Source organism: Palaemon carinicauda, chromosome 40 (assembly GCF_036898095.1).
Source record: "Palaemon carinicauda isolate YSFRI2023 chromosome 40, ASM3689809v2, whole genome shotgun sequence".
In the NCBI taxonomy this organism is placed as follows: domain Eukaryota; kingdom Metazoa; phylum Arthropoda; class Malacostraca; order Decapoda; family Palaemonidae; genus Palaemon; species Palaemon carinicauda.
The window spans coordinates 27870178-27887677 of NC_090764.1; positions in this window are offsets into that span (position 1 = coordinate 27870178).

Here is a 17500-nt window from a genome sequence, read left to right on the forward strand (position 1 = left end):
GTTTTTATGATGATTTGTCATTTTGGGGAATGCAGCAAAACCGTGTTGGTTTAGCTGATGTCCAGTCCTCCACTTTTTTCGTTAAAAAATGTTCAAGCTTCCAGGTGAAACGGTCTTTTACGGTCTAATTTGTAGTACTTATCATCCCTTATCCTGAAAGAAGGACTGAAATAATTTTTGCAAGATTGCGTATAGGTCACACAAAATTGACGCATATTTTTTTAATGTACATCCCTCGAGAAACGGTAACCAAGTGAAATGAGAGTAACAGTGTTTTAAGCATAAAACTTATTTCCAGCGACTGTAATGTATTTAAACAAGAGAGTTTTATGTTTTGTGTCGATTTTGTTTTATCGTAATCTGAGAATTTCGGTTTTTAAGATTTTAATTTTTTAAAAACATATCATGTATAGATAGGATTTAAATTTCTATTTATCACAAATTTCACCTCATAATCCATTTATTTTCATGTATTACATATTTATTTTATATATTTATGTGGACTGTTGTGCGAGTATGCATGTACGTGTATATAGAAATCTAAAACTGTTTCAAAATAAGTTATGGCTGTAAATGACGTGTACATCTTTGAACAAGGATAGTTTGGGTACGCATGTGATATATGCTTGCGTTGGCAGAGATATGACTTTTCATAGGTAGCAATCTCCTTCAATTTTCTCATGAAAACCTTAATAGTTTACAGTTCCACAGTAAAGGGCAAAGACTGGTATGTGTATTGAGAGCACACAAGTTTATTTATAGGGTAAAAGTTTCAAGTTCGTGGAATACCAGAAGTTCTTTTTTGATTACATATTAAGTAAAAATGTCAGAAAATAGCATTTTCATGAAAGGATCAACTATTAAAAAGCGTGCTTTATCATGGAATGAATTTCTGTGCCTCTTAAAAACAATGTTTTTAATGTGGGTAAATTGTTTGAACCTTCAAAATTAGAATCAGACAGTTCGAAAAAAAACTTTTACTTTGGATAAATTTTTTTTCATAAACGTAGTGCTGATTAACTTAAAATAGATTCATTTAATAAATTCCTTTGAATCAGTATGGAATAATCCTGTGGCATTTTTCAAAAGCCAAACGTTCCCTAAGGTTATGGAACAATAGCAGGAAGACTTCATTTGAATACCTGTTATTTGGTCAAGACTTTTAATTTTCTTTTATCACCTTAGAATATAATTCCAAAGTAAGATATTTATTGCAATATTTGTCTGTTACCTAAGAAATTTTAAATAGGGAAAGGTCGAGAGTAGAGAAACGTAAAACAGGATAGAAGTAGTTGGTGAGAGAAAGTTAATGTCATTATTGATATCATATTCTCCCTCTCCACTTTTAATTACTGTATCTGTTTAAGACCAATGAAAAGTAATGTTATTTTTTACGTTAATGAATATAAGTGTTTTATGAAGGTCAATATTCTGTAAACTATTAACATTTACTTATCACTTAAAACAGCCAGTACCACACACGCACACACACACATATATATATATATATATATATATATATATATATATGTGTGTGTGTGTGTGTATCTATATATATATATATATATATATATATATATATATATATATATGTGTGTGTGTGTGTGTGTGTGTGTATCTATCTATATATATATATATATATATATATATATATATATATATATATATATATATATATATGTGTGTGTGTATATATATATTTATATATATATATATATATACATATATATATATATATATATATGTATATATATATATATGTATATATATATGTGTGTGTTTGTGTGTGAATATTTACAAATAAATAGTTTACCTATATAAGGTGGTTCCAGAGATGAACACAACAATAACTGTCATATTCCTGAATCAATAGCTCAATTGTGCAGAGAACTTTCATGTTTATAAAAGCGTTTTTATGAATACAAAAACTCACATTAGCAAGCAATCGAGTCCTCTGTCACTAAAAAATATTTTTCTTAATTTCCCACAATCTATTGCTTTAAAAATAAATCAGTTCTACACTTCTTAACTATTTTCCATTTTTAACGCCACCAGTTCTCTACAATACTTCATATATTCTTTTAAGATAAATTTTGGGTCAATCTTAGTTTAACATTTTGATTCTTTAGCTTTTTATTACATAATACTCCATACATATCGCAAAAATAAGTTATCTCAACATTGTTCAACTTATTTCTTTCACATTTATTCGTAATATACACGGCTTACATCTGTAATAGGGATTTTGCCCAGTAGTCCATTTTTACATTTGAAATTTTATTTAGACAACTATTTTCGACTTTTACTTCACCATTTTCTTCAACAAATGCCAATGCAAGCTAATTTTCCAACTATTGTTAAATTTGCAATTTTTTTTTGTATCACTCAAACATTTATGTTAAACACGTTTTACTTGAATAGAACGTATTTATAACCGATTGCCACTCTTGAATTTTAATGGTACCATTCAGCTTTGTACCATGTGCAAATATCAGCTATCAGTTCTCGCTCATCACTCCATCTATAAAACATGAAAACAGTCAAGAAGACACAGCAGCCTTGTTACTGATCTACTTTTACATAATAGAATAATAGATACTGTAACATAGTGTATATATATATCTAGTTTTCTTCTGTCGAGCTTAGGGGAGAGGTAGTAGTCATACCCTAGTGAGAAGTGGTACTCGAGAGTTGCACTCAGAAACGGCACTCTCCCACAAATTGCCGAACCAGCGGGTTGTAGTTAGGAAAGGGAAAGTGGGTGGGGAGGGTGTGCATATCTCTTTAAACATACAGACGTCATTTTTGATGGATCGTGTAAACTAGTACGTATATTATATATATATATATAATATATATATATATATATATATATATATATATATATGTATATATATGATATATATTATATAAATACATATTATATATATATTATATATATATATATATATATATATATATATATATATATATACACGTACACACACACACATATATATATGTGTATATATATATGCATATATATATATAGGCTATATATATATATATATATATATATATATATATATATATATATATATATATAGATAGATAGATAGATAGATGGTTATTGTGTGTGAATATCTGTATATTCGCGTATGCACGTAAAACGGACATAAGTAGGTGAAGTTTAGATGCAAAATAAGTCATAGGAAAATTTTAAACGCTATGTGAATCTTTCTTTTATTTATATATATTCAAATGATACAAGTTTCATTAAAGTGATCCCCATTTGCACTGAATTTCATAAAAAAAAAATTAGATAGAATATTAATTAGCAGCTGAAACGTATTTTTATGCAGCCGTCGTATTGATTAATATCCTGTTTGTAATATACCGAGCTATTTTGATGTTTATATTTCCCCAAATTGAATTAAAAAAGATTCCAGTGTCCTGAAAGTAGTGTATGGTGTAACAAATACAACATGTAACCAGTTTAATAGAATAATATATATGACAATACGAATCAGTTTTATCATTCTAACAATCGAAATCAGTTAATCTTTTACTAATGTCTAGTATGCCATTATGTGGGGGAAATATCATTGCCAACCTAAAAAACCTTAATGTTAATAGGTTTCTGCGTACACACGCATATGGGCCCTGGAATGTCATTAGAAGTTTTTATATTCCCGGTCATTTTCCTTGTATTTCCATTCATGCATGTTTAAATGACGACTTGTGCTATTGTCCACTTGGGAAAAAAGACAAGCACATTAAAATCATTATGCGACATAATTCCTGGAGCTGTTAGGTATACAACTGGAATTGTGTAAATAACTAGATTCCAAGGACCAGTGATTAATACCATTGCTTTATAGACATATTATCGTTTGAGTGAACTTTTGAATCTTGATTTTAGTGGGGAATAATTTATATTAATGACTTGAGAACTGTAACTATTTTAACTATTGAAATACGACATGCACATATTACAATATTTATGTAAGTTGTTGTTATGGCTTGGAGTTTTTGTTTTAATTCATCATAGGTCTGTGGAAAGATATCAGTTGGTCCTGTAAAGACGGTATACAGTATACATGATTTTAAGATCACATGTACAGTAAGTCTGTTATGAAAGATACTTGAGCATAGAAAAACTGTAGCAAGTTATTTGTTATTACTTTGGCACAGCTTAACTAGCATGAGTGACTCAAGATCAAATTATGTCGAATAACTAAGAGCAATACTTAATTGGGTACTTGGGTTACAAAACATAATCGTGATTCATAAAGGAGGTTTAACAGTCGCTTGTCTTAATCCATCCATTCATGATGTGAAATTATGAATTACATAAATATTTTAATCTAGTTACATCCTTGATATTATGAACATTCATGAGTGACTAAAAATTCTTGACTTGATATTGGTGCCAGATTTTTAACAAGCTAAATAGGCTATTTATTCTCTCTTGTGTAAAGATAGCCCAGCATAGGCAGGGAGAAAGGCGATGTCGCTAATTTCCAAAGAAACAAATGTAGATTTTTAGTCTTCAGTTACAGGTAAGATACTTATCGATGTCTAGATTACAAAGTTTTGTTTTTAAGAGAAGCAGTTAAATTGTCTAAAGGTAAAGGTGTCTGGTTTCAGTTCTTTTCATCATGATAGATGCTTACCAGAACGTCAGCAGGCAACCCTAACCCCCAACTGTGGTGCCCAACCACAGCATTGACCTCCCCAGTAAACAGCTTAAAATCATGGTCCCGGCCTGTGATCGATCTGCGGCCATGCGAATGCTTGGCGAACACGTTACCACTGTACTGAATTCTTAGTTGCTCTAGAGATGGCTCCTCTCTTAGGAAACCAGTTTTATTACCAAAGAACATTGATATAAGAAAAGCAAATGTATTCAAAAGTTAAATCCTCCAGTAACAGATACGGGTCAAAGGCGAAAATTATTAGCAAAATATAGGTTACTCGTTATAAGATCCTTGATGTTACGAAAGATTATTTTTTTCACACCTTTAATAAGCGTTATTTCATGTCTTATTCTTTATCCATTATACTGCCTTATCATATGAGCTTAGGTTACAACTATAAGACTTGTGAAATTTTTTTTAAGCATTTCCTTGAATTTTCTCCTTGCCAGACCCAATTTATTTTCATCCACACTATGATACACACATACATACATATATATATATATATATATATATATATATATATATATATATATATACATATATATATACATACATACATATATACATACATACACATATAGCATGTGTGTGTGTGCGTGTGTGTGTGTGTGGAGGGGGATGTTACTCTTTGTCACGGTATTTTAGTCTTGAGAGAGTTGAAACAAAACTTCAGTTCCAGACATTGACTCATGGTTTTCGTATAGACAACAATGAACTATGTAAATACACTTCATTGTAAAGCGCAGCACAGCAGCAATTAAAGTATAATGTCTGAATATTTATGACAAAAATTTAGAAATTTACAAGACTGATTTTTTGTAATAATGCTCACTTTTGGATTGAATTCCATGATATTTTTAAATGTAGTCTGTTCTAGTTATTTTTTTTTTATGGCAACTATCAAATATATGTCTAAACAACATTGACATGTATCCGATAGGGTCTAGTGGATAGTGTATGTGAGCGTATTCCACCCAAATGAATATCGTAGATCAATGTAAATAATGTAGAGTATTGTTCATACTTTATACTCCTTACGCTTTTGATTTTCTTTCTATGTATGGGTCTAAAATATTCCGCGTATAAGGAGGAGTATCAGAATCACGGCAGCAGTTAACTTATGGATGGTTGCAATGGTCCGGACAAAGTAATCTAGATACATTACATTTTTTATAGTTCTTAGACTTGAAGTCTAATATCTTATAGTTAATAACGCAACAAATATACCTTAATTATGGATAAATATCCTGATAAGGATTGTTTGTAAATCATAGTAGGCTTACTCTTGGATCATGTTAAAATTCTAAAGGAAAGTACACTGTTAAGAAACAACCGTAATTTTATTCTGAAATTCTCCGAAAAAATATACTGTTCTCAACGTATTTCAGTAAAATACAGGCGACTGTAATTTTACCTTACTTTATTATCTCTTACGGGTTGGTGACCGTAATATCACTCCTTTACGTCAATATATCCGTTTTTTAAACGGTAAGAATCCTAGAATAAATTTTTCCAGACATTTACTTTTTTTATGCAAATTTTAACAGTGTACTATATTGAATTCATCCAATGAAATTAATATCATCAATCATACCAATGCCTTGCTATATTTCTGTCAACGAGAAAAAACACATTAATGGGAAAATTTACACCCCTGAGTGGGAGATAAAGAAACGTTAATTCCAAATATATTAGAGATTCCATGTGATCCCTGTTGCGTGTAAATCATAAATTGGAATCCAAATTCAGTAGTTATGGGAAAGCAACATTAATTAGAAGCTATCGAACACCGTTTGATAGTGAATTCACGCTTTACTCACAGTGGCGTGCACACTGATTTCATACGTCGCATCGTTAACATTAAAGGGATTATGGGTCGCCAAAATTATCGAGAAATTTCATCAGATTTTCTTAAACACTATTTTTAGTTCGGTCTCCACGTAGTAGTGTGTGTGTGTGTGTTTGTGTTTGTGTATGCATATACGTAAATGTATATGTATTATATATACATACATACATATATATATATATATATATATATATATATATATATATATATATATATATATCTAAAATTTAAATTTGCTTAGAATCATTTGAAGTTTTTGAACACATTGTAAGTGGATTTTTTAAAAAATAAATTTCAATTAAAATCACATGCAGTATTTAAATTTTACCAACTCTATAAGTCACATGACATTTTCAAATGATGTCCAAAATATAGGTAATTTCTTAAGGGTCTTCTTCTCCTCTTCTCTTTAATGCCCGGAGCTTTTCTCCGTCTGGGGGCAGAGGGGAGTTTGTTGCCAAAATATCATGGCTTGTAACATTTTAATTTTAACTGTCCGTTACGTTACGTTTTTAACTAGGATATTTTGGCTGTGATTTTGTAGCTGGATAACTCTACTCTATCCAATCCATCAAAAGAAATTAAAGTTATCTGGAAATAATCCATGTCCGGTCATAATTGATACTCAGGTAGGATTTTAAATGTCAAGTGGGCAAGTTAAAAGTAATCCTTACAGCAGCTAACTTTTGTCCGAGGTTTCCACACAACTTTTTATAACATTGAATCTTATGTGAAAGCATTGAAGTTTTCTGAATGTACGGTAGATATAGTCTAAAAGACCCTTTTTTGGAACCCATGATTCACGAAAATTATGTTTAAAAGAAAGCGTGTGAAAAGGAAAAGTAATACAATGTAAGTATTGTGTTTTAGGAGGATAATTATATACATAAGAAAATTAATGAAAACTTGATCAAAATTGCTGGCACATATCGCTCATATGGAATATTAATCTTCTTTCAAGTTAAACCCATGGAATATATATATATATATATATATATATATATATATATATATATATATATATATATATATATATATATATATATATATATCATATATACCAAAGGCACTTCCCCCAATTTTGGAGGGTAGCCGACATCAACAATGAAACAAAACAAAAAGGGGACCTCTACTCTCTACGTTCCTCCAGCCTGACCAGGGACTCAGCCGAGTTCAGCTGGTACTGCTAGGGTGCCACAGCCCAACCTCCCACATTATCCACCACAGATGAAGCTTCATAATGCTGAATCCCCTACTGCTGCTACCTCCACGGTCATATAAGGCACCGGAGGAAGCAGCAGGGCCTACCGGAACTGCGTCACAATCGCTCGCCATTCATTCCTATTTCTAGCACGCTCTCTTGCCTCTCTCACATCTATCCTCCTATCACCCAGATTTTTCTTCACACCATCCATCCACCCAAACCTTGGCCTTCCTCTTGTACTTCTCCCATCAACTCTTGCATTCATCACCTTCTTTAGCAGACAGCCATTTTCCATTCTCTCAACGTGGCCAAACCACCTCAACACATTCATATCCACTCTAGCCGCTAACTCATTTCTTACACCCGTTCTCACCCTCACCACTTCGTTCCTAACCCTATCTACTCGAGATACACCAGCCATACTCCTTAGACACTTCATCTCAAACACATTCAATTTCTGTCTCTCCATCACTTTCATTCCCCACAACTCCGATCCATACATCACAGTTGGTACAATCACTTTCTCATATAGAACTCTCTTTACATTCATGCCCAACCCTCTATTTTTTACTACTCCCTTAACTGCCACCAATACTTTGCAACCTTCATTCACTCTCTGACGTACATCTGCTTCCACTCCACCATTTGCTGCAACAACAGACCCCAAGTACTTAAAAACTGATCCACCTCCTCAAGTAACTCTCCATTCAACATGACATTCAACCTTGCACCACCTTCCCTTCTCGTACATCTCATAACCTTACTCTTACCCACATTAACTCTCAACTTCCTTCTCTCACACACTCTTCCAAATTCTGTCACTAGTCGGTCAAGCTTCTCTTCTGTGTTTGCTACCAGTACAGTATCATCCGCAAACAGCAACTGATTTACCTCCCATTCATGATCATTCTCGCCTACCAGTTTTAATCCTCGTCCAAGCACTCGAGCATTCACCTCTCTCACCACTCCATCAACATACAAGTTAAACAACCACGGCGACATCACACATCCCTGTCTCAGCCCCACTCTCACCGGAAACCAATCGCTCACTTCATTTCCTATTCTAACACATGCTTTACTACCTTTGTAGAAACTTTTAACTGCTTGCAACAACCTTCCACCAACTCCATATAACCTCATCACATTCCACATTGCTTCCCTATCAACTCTATCATATGCTTTCTCCAGATCCATAAACGCAACATACACCTCCTTACCTTTTGCTAAATATTTCTCGCATATCTGCCTAACGGTAAAAATCTGATTCATACAACCCCTACCTCTTCTAAAACCACCCTGTACTTCCAAGATTGCATTCTCTGTTTTATCCTTAATCCTATTAATCATTACTCTACCATACACTTTTCCAACTACACTCAACAAACTAATACCTCTTGAATTACAACACTCATACACATCTCCCTTACCCTTATATAGTGGTACAATACATGCACAAACCCAATCTACTGGTACCATTGACAACACAAAACACATATTAAACAATCTCGCCAACCATTCAAGTACAGTCACACCCCCTTCCTTCAACATCTCAGCTTTCACACCATCTATACCAGATGCTTTTCATACTCTCGTTTCATCTAGTGCTCTCCTCACTTCCTCTATTGTAATCTCTCTCTCATTCTCATCTCCCATCACTGGCACCTCAACACCTGGAACAGCAATTATATCTGCCTCCCTATTATCCTCAACATTCAGCAAACTTTCAAAATATTCCGCCCACCTTTTCCTTGCCTACTCTCCTTTTAACAACGTTCCATTTCCATCTTTCACTGTCTCTTCAATTCTTGCGCCAGCCTTCCTTACTCTCTTCACTTCTTTCCAAAACTTTTTCTTATTCTCTTCATATGACTGACTCAGTCCCTGACCCCACCTCAGGTCAGCTGCCCTCTTTGCCTCACGTACCTTGCGCATTACTTCCACATTTTTCTCTCTATGTTTTTCATACTTCTCTATACTATTACCCTGCAGCCATTCTTCAAAAGCCCTATTTTTCTCTTCCACTTTTACCTTCACTCCTTCATTCCACCATTCACTGCCCTTCCTCATGCTGCCTCCAACAACCTTCTTGCCACATACATCACTTGCAATCCCAACAAACTTTTCTTTTGCTAACTTCCACTACTCTAAATTACCATTTTCTCTTACTCTCACCTCGTCATATGCCATTTTCAACCTTTCCTGATATTTACTTTTTACCCCCGGTTTTATTAGCTCTTCAACCCTCACTAGTTCCCTTTTACATCCACCTACTCTATTCCCCCACTCTTTTGCTACAACTAATTTTCCTTCCACCAAAAAATGATCAGACATACCGTTAGCCATACCCCTAAACACGTGCACGTCTTTCGATCTTCCAAACATTCTTTTAGTTATCAACACATAATCCATTAATGCCCTTTCTACTACTCTTCCATTTGCCACTCTTACCCATGTATACTTATTTTTTATCTTTCTTTTTAAAAAAGCTAGCACTTATTACCATCTCTTGTTCAACACACATATCTACCAGTCTCTCACCACTCTCATTTTCACCTGGTACGCCATACTTCCCAATGACACCTTCTACCTCTCCAGCGCCCACTCTAGCATTTAAGTCACCCATGACAACTACATAATTCCTTCTGCCCAGTCCTTCTACACACCTAGTTAATTCATTCCAGAACTCATGCCGCTCTTCTTCACTTTTCTCACTACCTGGCCCATACGCACTGACAAACGCCCAACATTCCCTACCCAACCTAACCCTTACCCACATTAACCTAGATGATATCTCCTTCCATTCCACTACTTTACCTGTCATCCATTCACTCAGCAATAAAGCCACACCCTCTCTCGCTCTTCCCCTTTCAATCCCAGACACTCTACCAGACATTTCACCAAACATCACTTCACCCTTTCCTTTCATCTTTGTCTCACACAAGGCCAATACATCCATCCTTCTACTTCTAAACATACTTCCAATCTCACATCTTTTACTCTCTATCCTACTACATCCACGCACATTCAAACACCCCAAAACTAGAGTGCGGGGAGCAGTCACTCTCCCCCAGCTCCAAAAGTAATACAGGTAAATATGATTATTATTGTTGTTATGCAAGTGGAAAACCAGGTCATACTTCCAGGTTTTGCAAGAAAAAATAAGTTAGTAGTTCATGGATATTTTTTTTTTTTTATTCAGAAAGGGTATCTAGCAAGGAATTTTATAGAGGAAGAGAAAATTTTCAAGAAACAAGTGTCTGATTAATAATCTTTCATCAAGCAGGAATGGCGTTATGAATGAAACTGTGACCTTTAAAGGATATTTTTGTCTGAAGTTGTATATATACATATATATCTCTTTCAAAGATATATATATATATATATATATATATATATATATATATATATATATATATAATATATATATATATAATTTTCTATTTTTTTTGGGGGGGGGGGAGTTCTCAAGACAATGGAAATTCATGTAAACTTATTTGACGAGGTTATTTGTGTATACTGTACATATTCAAATTTTCCTTCCATTGGAAAGAAGAATTTGGACATAACTGTTTTTCACCCCAACACATTCCCCAGACAGGGATTGGTTCAGAGACAAACTCCTTAATAGTTGCAGATGAATTATGGATGTATCCTATTTTCCGCCAAAATTCACAATATTAGTCACATAGCACAACCTTTATAGAAGGCTTGCTTGTAGTAGTGAGTCAGCACTGCCAGCTCACTCTGCGCCATTTACATTACTTTTGCATGCACTCTTAGACGTCGGGGATATCAAGGTCCACCCTTCGTGAAATGATAACACGCTATCACAAGGGCTGTAATTGTATGTATTTACAACATCAAGTATTTACTCTCCTAAATTATTTGTTTACTTTTGTTACTGAATAATTGTAATTGGATATTCCATAACAAGAGACAGATTTCCATGAATTGAAAAGATGTGTAAGTCCCTATGGTGTAGAAGTGATAAAACCTAAAGTTGTAGTATTTGCATCATTCAACATAATTTACAGATGCTTTGATTTATAAATAATATAAGATAACGGGCTGGAACATTTATAGGAAAAAAGGAAATATAGCCTTTTTTCATCCTATTAGATATTGATGGTTGAAATTAACTTAGATGAAGTAAATGAATAAACACTTGAAGGTGTTGAGTAAATCTTTATCGAACATCAAAACTCCATTTATCGAAAGTCATACTACATTTGCGTAATCACGCAATTTCTCGTCCTTGATCTTGATTCTTATTCTACGCCCATTGTCAAAGCTGATCTTTTTGGCCCGAAGAGTACACTTTTATTCTGAACCCCAAATATTATTTTCTCCTCCATGATAATATTCCAAGAACTAAGTCTCATGTTCCTGTTTGGGATCAAAGGTTCCTTTAGTGGTTCAAAGAAAGGCGTGATACACTTTTTGCACTCTCTAATGGAGGGCTCGGCTGCGTTTCATTTTTATAGTCTTTCAAAGAATTATTTACTTATATCTCATTGATCCGTCACTATAAAAATATTTTTGTCTTACGTGGGGGTTTTCTTCTGAAACTTTGAAATATTGGTGCTGTATTTCAATTTTATTTTCTAGGATGTATACATTTATATCATATTAATTCATCAGAACAAATTTAATTGAATTTTCAAGAAATGCTATGTTTTGTTCCATGGAGGTAAAATGTGTTGGAGTGGACAAGGTATTTAACATTTTGCCAACTTCGAGTTATGGATTATTAAGATTTGTCTGGCAGAGGGATACTCAAGATATTGAAGCTTATGAGAGGTATAACTCTTTGTGCTAACTGATAAGAATATACATTTGTCTGGAAGCATGGGCGCTCATATTTCTTTAACCTGCATTTAGAGAATGGAATTAAGATTTTAATCTTGCATAACGTTGTAAATATCTTTTTTGTCAATTACTGCTGTTGTCACTGTAAATTTTATTTATGATTTATAACACATTCGTAAAAGTCTCAAATTTTCTATATAGTTATCCTTACAGAGATCAGCAATATTGTATTCCTTGGGTGTCTAATATTCCACACACTCAAAGTTCCAAGAAATCTTCTTTCTGCTAGGTAATTCTTCTTTATTTTAATATTTGGTTTCCATTTATTTTCTTCCTTCTCATTCAATCTCAAGATCAAGGAACTTCTTCTGAGAAATATGTTGGTTCAAAACAGAGCGTCAGTTTCTTTTTTTTTTAATCCCTTTTAAGATAGATGCTTTGTTGTCGTATCTTTATAGCCTCACTTCTAGGCCACCATATTATAATATACAGTTTTATCCCAGTCGTTTTACAATTAGTGGATCGAAGTGAAGATAGTTTAATGTGAAGAATGTCTGGTGATATTAGATATACGAATCATGTTAATCTTCATAATAATTTTAGTTATCTTCCAAATTGCGAAAAATGCAAATCCGGATACGGCATAATGGTCTGTTTTCCCCCTGTCCAAAATTCCTCCCGGGGGAAATATGACCCAGTATATATATCTCCCGGGGGAATTTTGTCCAAGGGTAATATTCCCCCCTCTGGACCAAGATCCCCCCCCCCAACTGTTGTTATAAGCGTATGGTTATGGCAATGTAGAGCAATTAAGCTTTCATGGTGATTTTTATGGTAGGCCTACACTTAAAGTTGTGAACACCTTTTTAAAATCACATTGTGTTATCCCTCAAACTGTAGTGTCGTAAGTGTGATTCCGAGTTATCTTTTATAGAGCACCAACACATTTTTATTTTCTGATTAGGAGTTTGTGACAAGGGTAAGGGGGTCCAGGGCTAGGTCTGTAACCTTGGAATTTGGGGGGGGGGGGGTTGACACCCAGCTAGATCTGTGACCTGGGAAGGGGGGTCCGGGGTTTGCCCCCTGCTAGGTCTTGGACCTGGGAAGGGGTGTCTTGGGACTTGCCCTTGGTTAGGTCCTAGGTCAGGTCTGTGACCAGGTAAGGGAGGTCCCTTGGGCTTGCTCCCCCGCTAGGTTTGTGACCTAGGAGGGGGTTTGGGGCTTAGCTGGACCTCCCGACTAAAGCCGGCCATACACCAAGGAGGTTTACCCATGCCATACACACAGAGGACTGATCACACGGTTTGTCGTGCAGGACTGGAGCAGCGCTCCTGTCCTGTGAAAAATGCCCACATACGCTACGGACTAGCCTGCTTAGTGCAAGAGGATATGGTACCCAGGATTGGACCCACATGGTTACGTTTTTGGTACTTGTTAACAAAATTTGGTACATTACGATGTATCAAGTACAATTGGTAGCTTAGTTCTAATTTTGAAAATGTCAAATTTTGGTACTTTTTACTTGCTTTATTTTACTTAATATGAATCTGCCTTTGAATAATATGAAGGAACGTGATAAGTATTTTCTGACGGCTTCTACATTGTGGCGATTTGTCCGCTATGGTGTTAATGTACTTAACTACTTATTTAGAATATTTAGATATTTTTATCTTTTACAGAAACGGGGAAATGAACCTGTGGATGAGGAAGACTCCAAGGAGATTTGAACCTCCTATCAAATGGAATGAGACTTAAGATTGTTTCAAAATATTATCAGGATAATAAATGCTGTTATTTCATCGTAGTACTTTCATGTATCCCCTCAAGTTACCACGACAAGAATTTTTACGAGGTAAGAATTTAATACTAAAATTGTTAAAAGGTATCATTATTGAGAGTATTGTGTGTTTCGAAAATTTGCATGAAAATATGTTTGGTATTTTAAATGTCTAGAATTGGACATGGTCTCTGACGATACTGGCTTTCCTACTCAAGTGAAATCTTTCTCGTAGTCATAGACTGATTCAGTCACTTTCATTGTATTATCTAGAGAGTTCTTTCCATACTTGCTTCATCACCAGTTCGATGGTGACTTGAAATACTTTGTAAGGACTGTAATGCTCTGATACAATTTAATTAACTGTTTGTTATGTCCGACTTTAATCAATAAACCGGTTCCCCTTATAGAGGGTGGCTGGGGGAAAAATGAATACGGCTGTCTATGCACGGGTCATCTTTTAATTGGTAAATCATGAATTAAATCTATGTTGGAAACTTTCTCAACACCATTCAGTATAAAGAATTTCGCAGAATTGTCAGCGATAATGCATCTATTCCTTCTGAAAGCATTTTGCTACCGATTTCTATAATTAAATTCGTGTTCTTTCTGGTTTCAATAGCCCTTGCGTTTTAACCCGTCTTCCGTTTATCCAGATTAAGCTTTTAGTATATCCATATCTTCCTTCCTTCGGCATCGTATAAGTTAACTCTTTCACCATCTATGCTGTATATTTTAAGGACCTCCCAAAGCATCTATAAAGTTTAAAACACTTACAGAAGACTAGAATTACTCAGATATTTGCTCAGATAGCGTCTATAACGTTTACACTGCTTTCAGAAGACTAAAAATCACAACACACTGGTTATATTTTTTTACATCTTTGCTAAGTTTTTTTTATTTATACTGCAGCTTCACTATTTTGTGTATCACTATGTTATTAATACTGTCAACCGCTTTAGTTATCCATATCATTATTATTATTATTATAATTATTATTATTATTATAAATTATTATTATTATTATTATTATTATTATTATTATTATTATTATTATTAGTGTTTGTTAAGCTACAACTCTAGTTGGAAAATCAGGATGCTATAAGTCCAAGGGCTCCAACAGGGAAAATAACCCAGGAAGGAAAGGAAATAAACCATGTAGGCTGTAAGACATAACGAATAACAATATAGAATATCTTTAAATCAGTAACAACGTAATATATATATATATATATATATATATATATATATATATATATATATATATATACAATCTATCTCTATCAACGTTTCTATCTATCTACCTCATATATATATATATATATATATATATATATATATATATATATATATACTGTATGTATATATATACATATATATATATACATATATATATACATACATACATACATACATACATATACATACAATGAAGAGAGTGGTGTGCCTAAGTGTACCCTTAAGGAAGAGACCTCTAGCCCGAGACAGTGGAAGACTATGGTACAGAGGCTGTGGCACTACCCAAGAGTAGAGAACAATGCATTGATTTTAGAGTGCCCTTCTCCTTGAAGAGTTGCTGACAATAGTTAGTCTCTTCTACTCTTACCAAGAGGAAATTAATTGCTGAACAATTACAGTGCAGTATTTATCAACTTCATCGAAGAAGAATGTTTTGGGGAATATCAGTGTTTTTAGGTGTATGAGGACAGAGTAGAATATTGAAAGAATAGGTCATAACTATTAGGTGTTTGTGTGGGCAAAAGAAACATAAGCCGCAACCAGTGAGAGGGATCGAATGTAGCACTGTTTAGACTTTAGATGAATAGCGAACCCTTATTTTACATTTTTATTCAATTTCAACATCCATACTTCCTTTAAACACATGGAAATTTAGTTTATTTATACAAAACAACTCTTGCTTTCATACACACCACTTTTCTCTTACAAACTACTTGAAAATATAATGCATTCAGCCTCTGATCACCTTCTATGTAACTCATATTCTCGTACTCCATATCATCAGCCGTTAAATTTGCTCAAAACATGTATATGATCAATCTACTTTTATAATTCTCGTATCCATGTAGACATGAATTACTCAATTTTTTTTCTTCTTAACCTGCAATTAAAAAACATTGCCTTTCTAGTTTTTCCTCATTTAATTGACTTTTGAATTCCATTTCGATATCACAAACACAATTTAACGCTAGTAAGTGTTTAAAATTCTTCTTTCCGTTTACTATCCCACATGTTCCAATTAACTTTGCAGTATATAAAAAACATTTGTTTTATTCCGTCTTTATTCCATCTCTAAAAATACTGAGCAGTCTAGGAGACCAAGTACACTTATCTTTTAAATGCACCTTTAACATAACAACATCACAAAGATTTCTAAGTGCCCTCTACGATTTACTTTCCACATTGTTCATCCTGGACAATCTCCTTGCTGTACTCGTGTACTACAATTGCCTCTCTCAAGTTCATGTCTCCCTGCTTATTAAAATCTTATGTACCAGCCAAAATCTTTATTTCTTTGGATGGATGAGATACTTTTCGAAAGAAAAAACTTGACTTTTCCCTCTATTTTTGTCTTGAACGCTCACACAAACTCACTATTAACCCCCCCCCCCATCCCAACAAACCCCCCCCCCCCCCAAAAAAAAAAAAAACCGTCACAAATTGTTTTTATTGTTTTGCAAAATTCTAAGTGAAATTTAACGATGAAATTTTTGATTTTGTAATTTTGCATAACCGATGATTTTTTTTTTTGCCGTTGCCCTGAAATATCAAATAAAAAAATTACAGAATGAGAGTTAAATAATTTAGTGTTACGAATAGGTATCTCTCGATTCTGTATATTTCTATTCATGATTAATGTTTTGCAATCATGCCAGTGGTTGGGAAACTTTAGACTTGGAACAAGATTAATCTTTATGACTTTCTTTTTATCCATAAATAATGTTTTATTTGCTTGATTCTGATTGCAAAAACTCTTGCTTAAAATTGCCGAATTAGAGAGATACTCTAATTTGGAAATTAATAGTAGAACCAAGTGTTATCTTCGTAATTACCTTTTCTACTACGAAGAAATAGTTTACATTACTGATTTTAGTTAAGGAAATATGGAGTCTAATGGATCTTCTCGAGTATCTTGACTGCCATTCTCTTTCTCTGCTCCT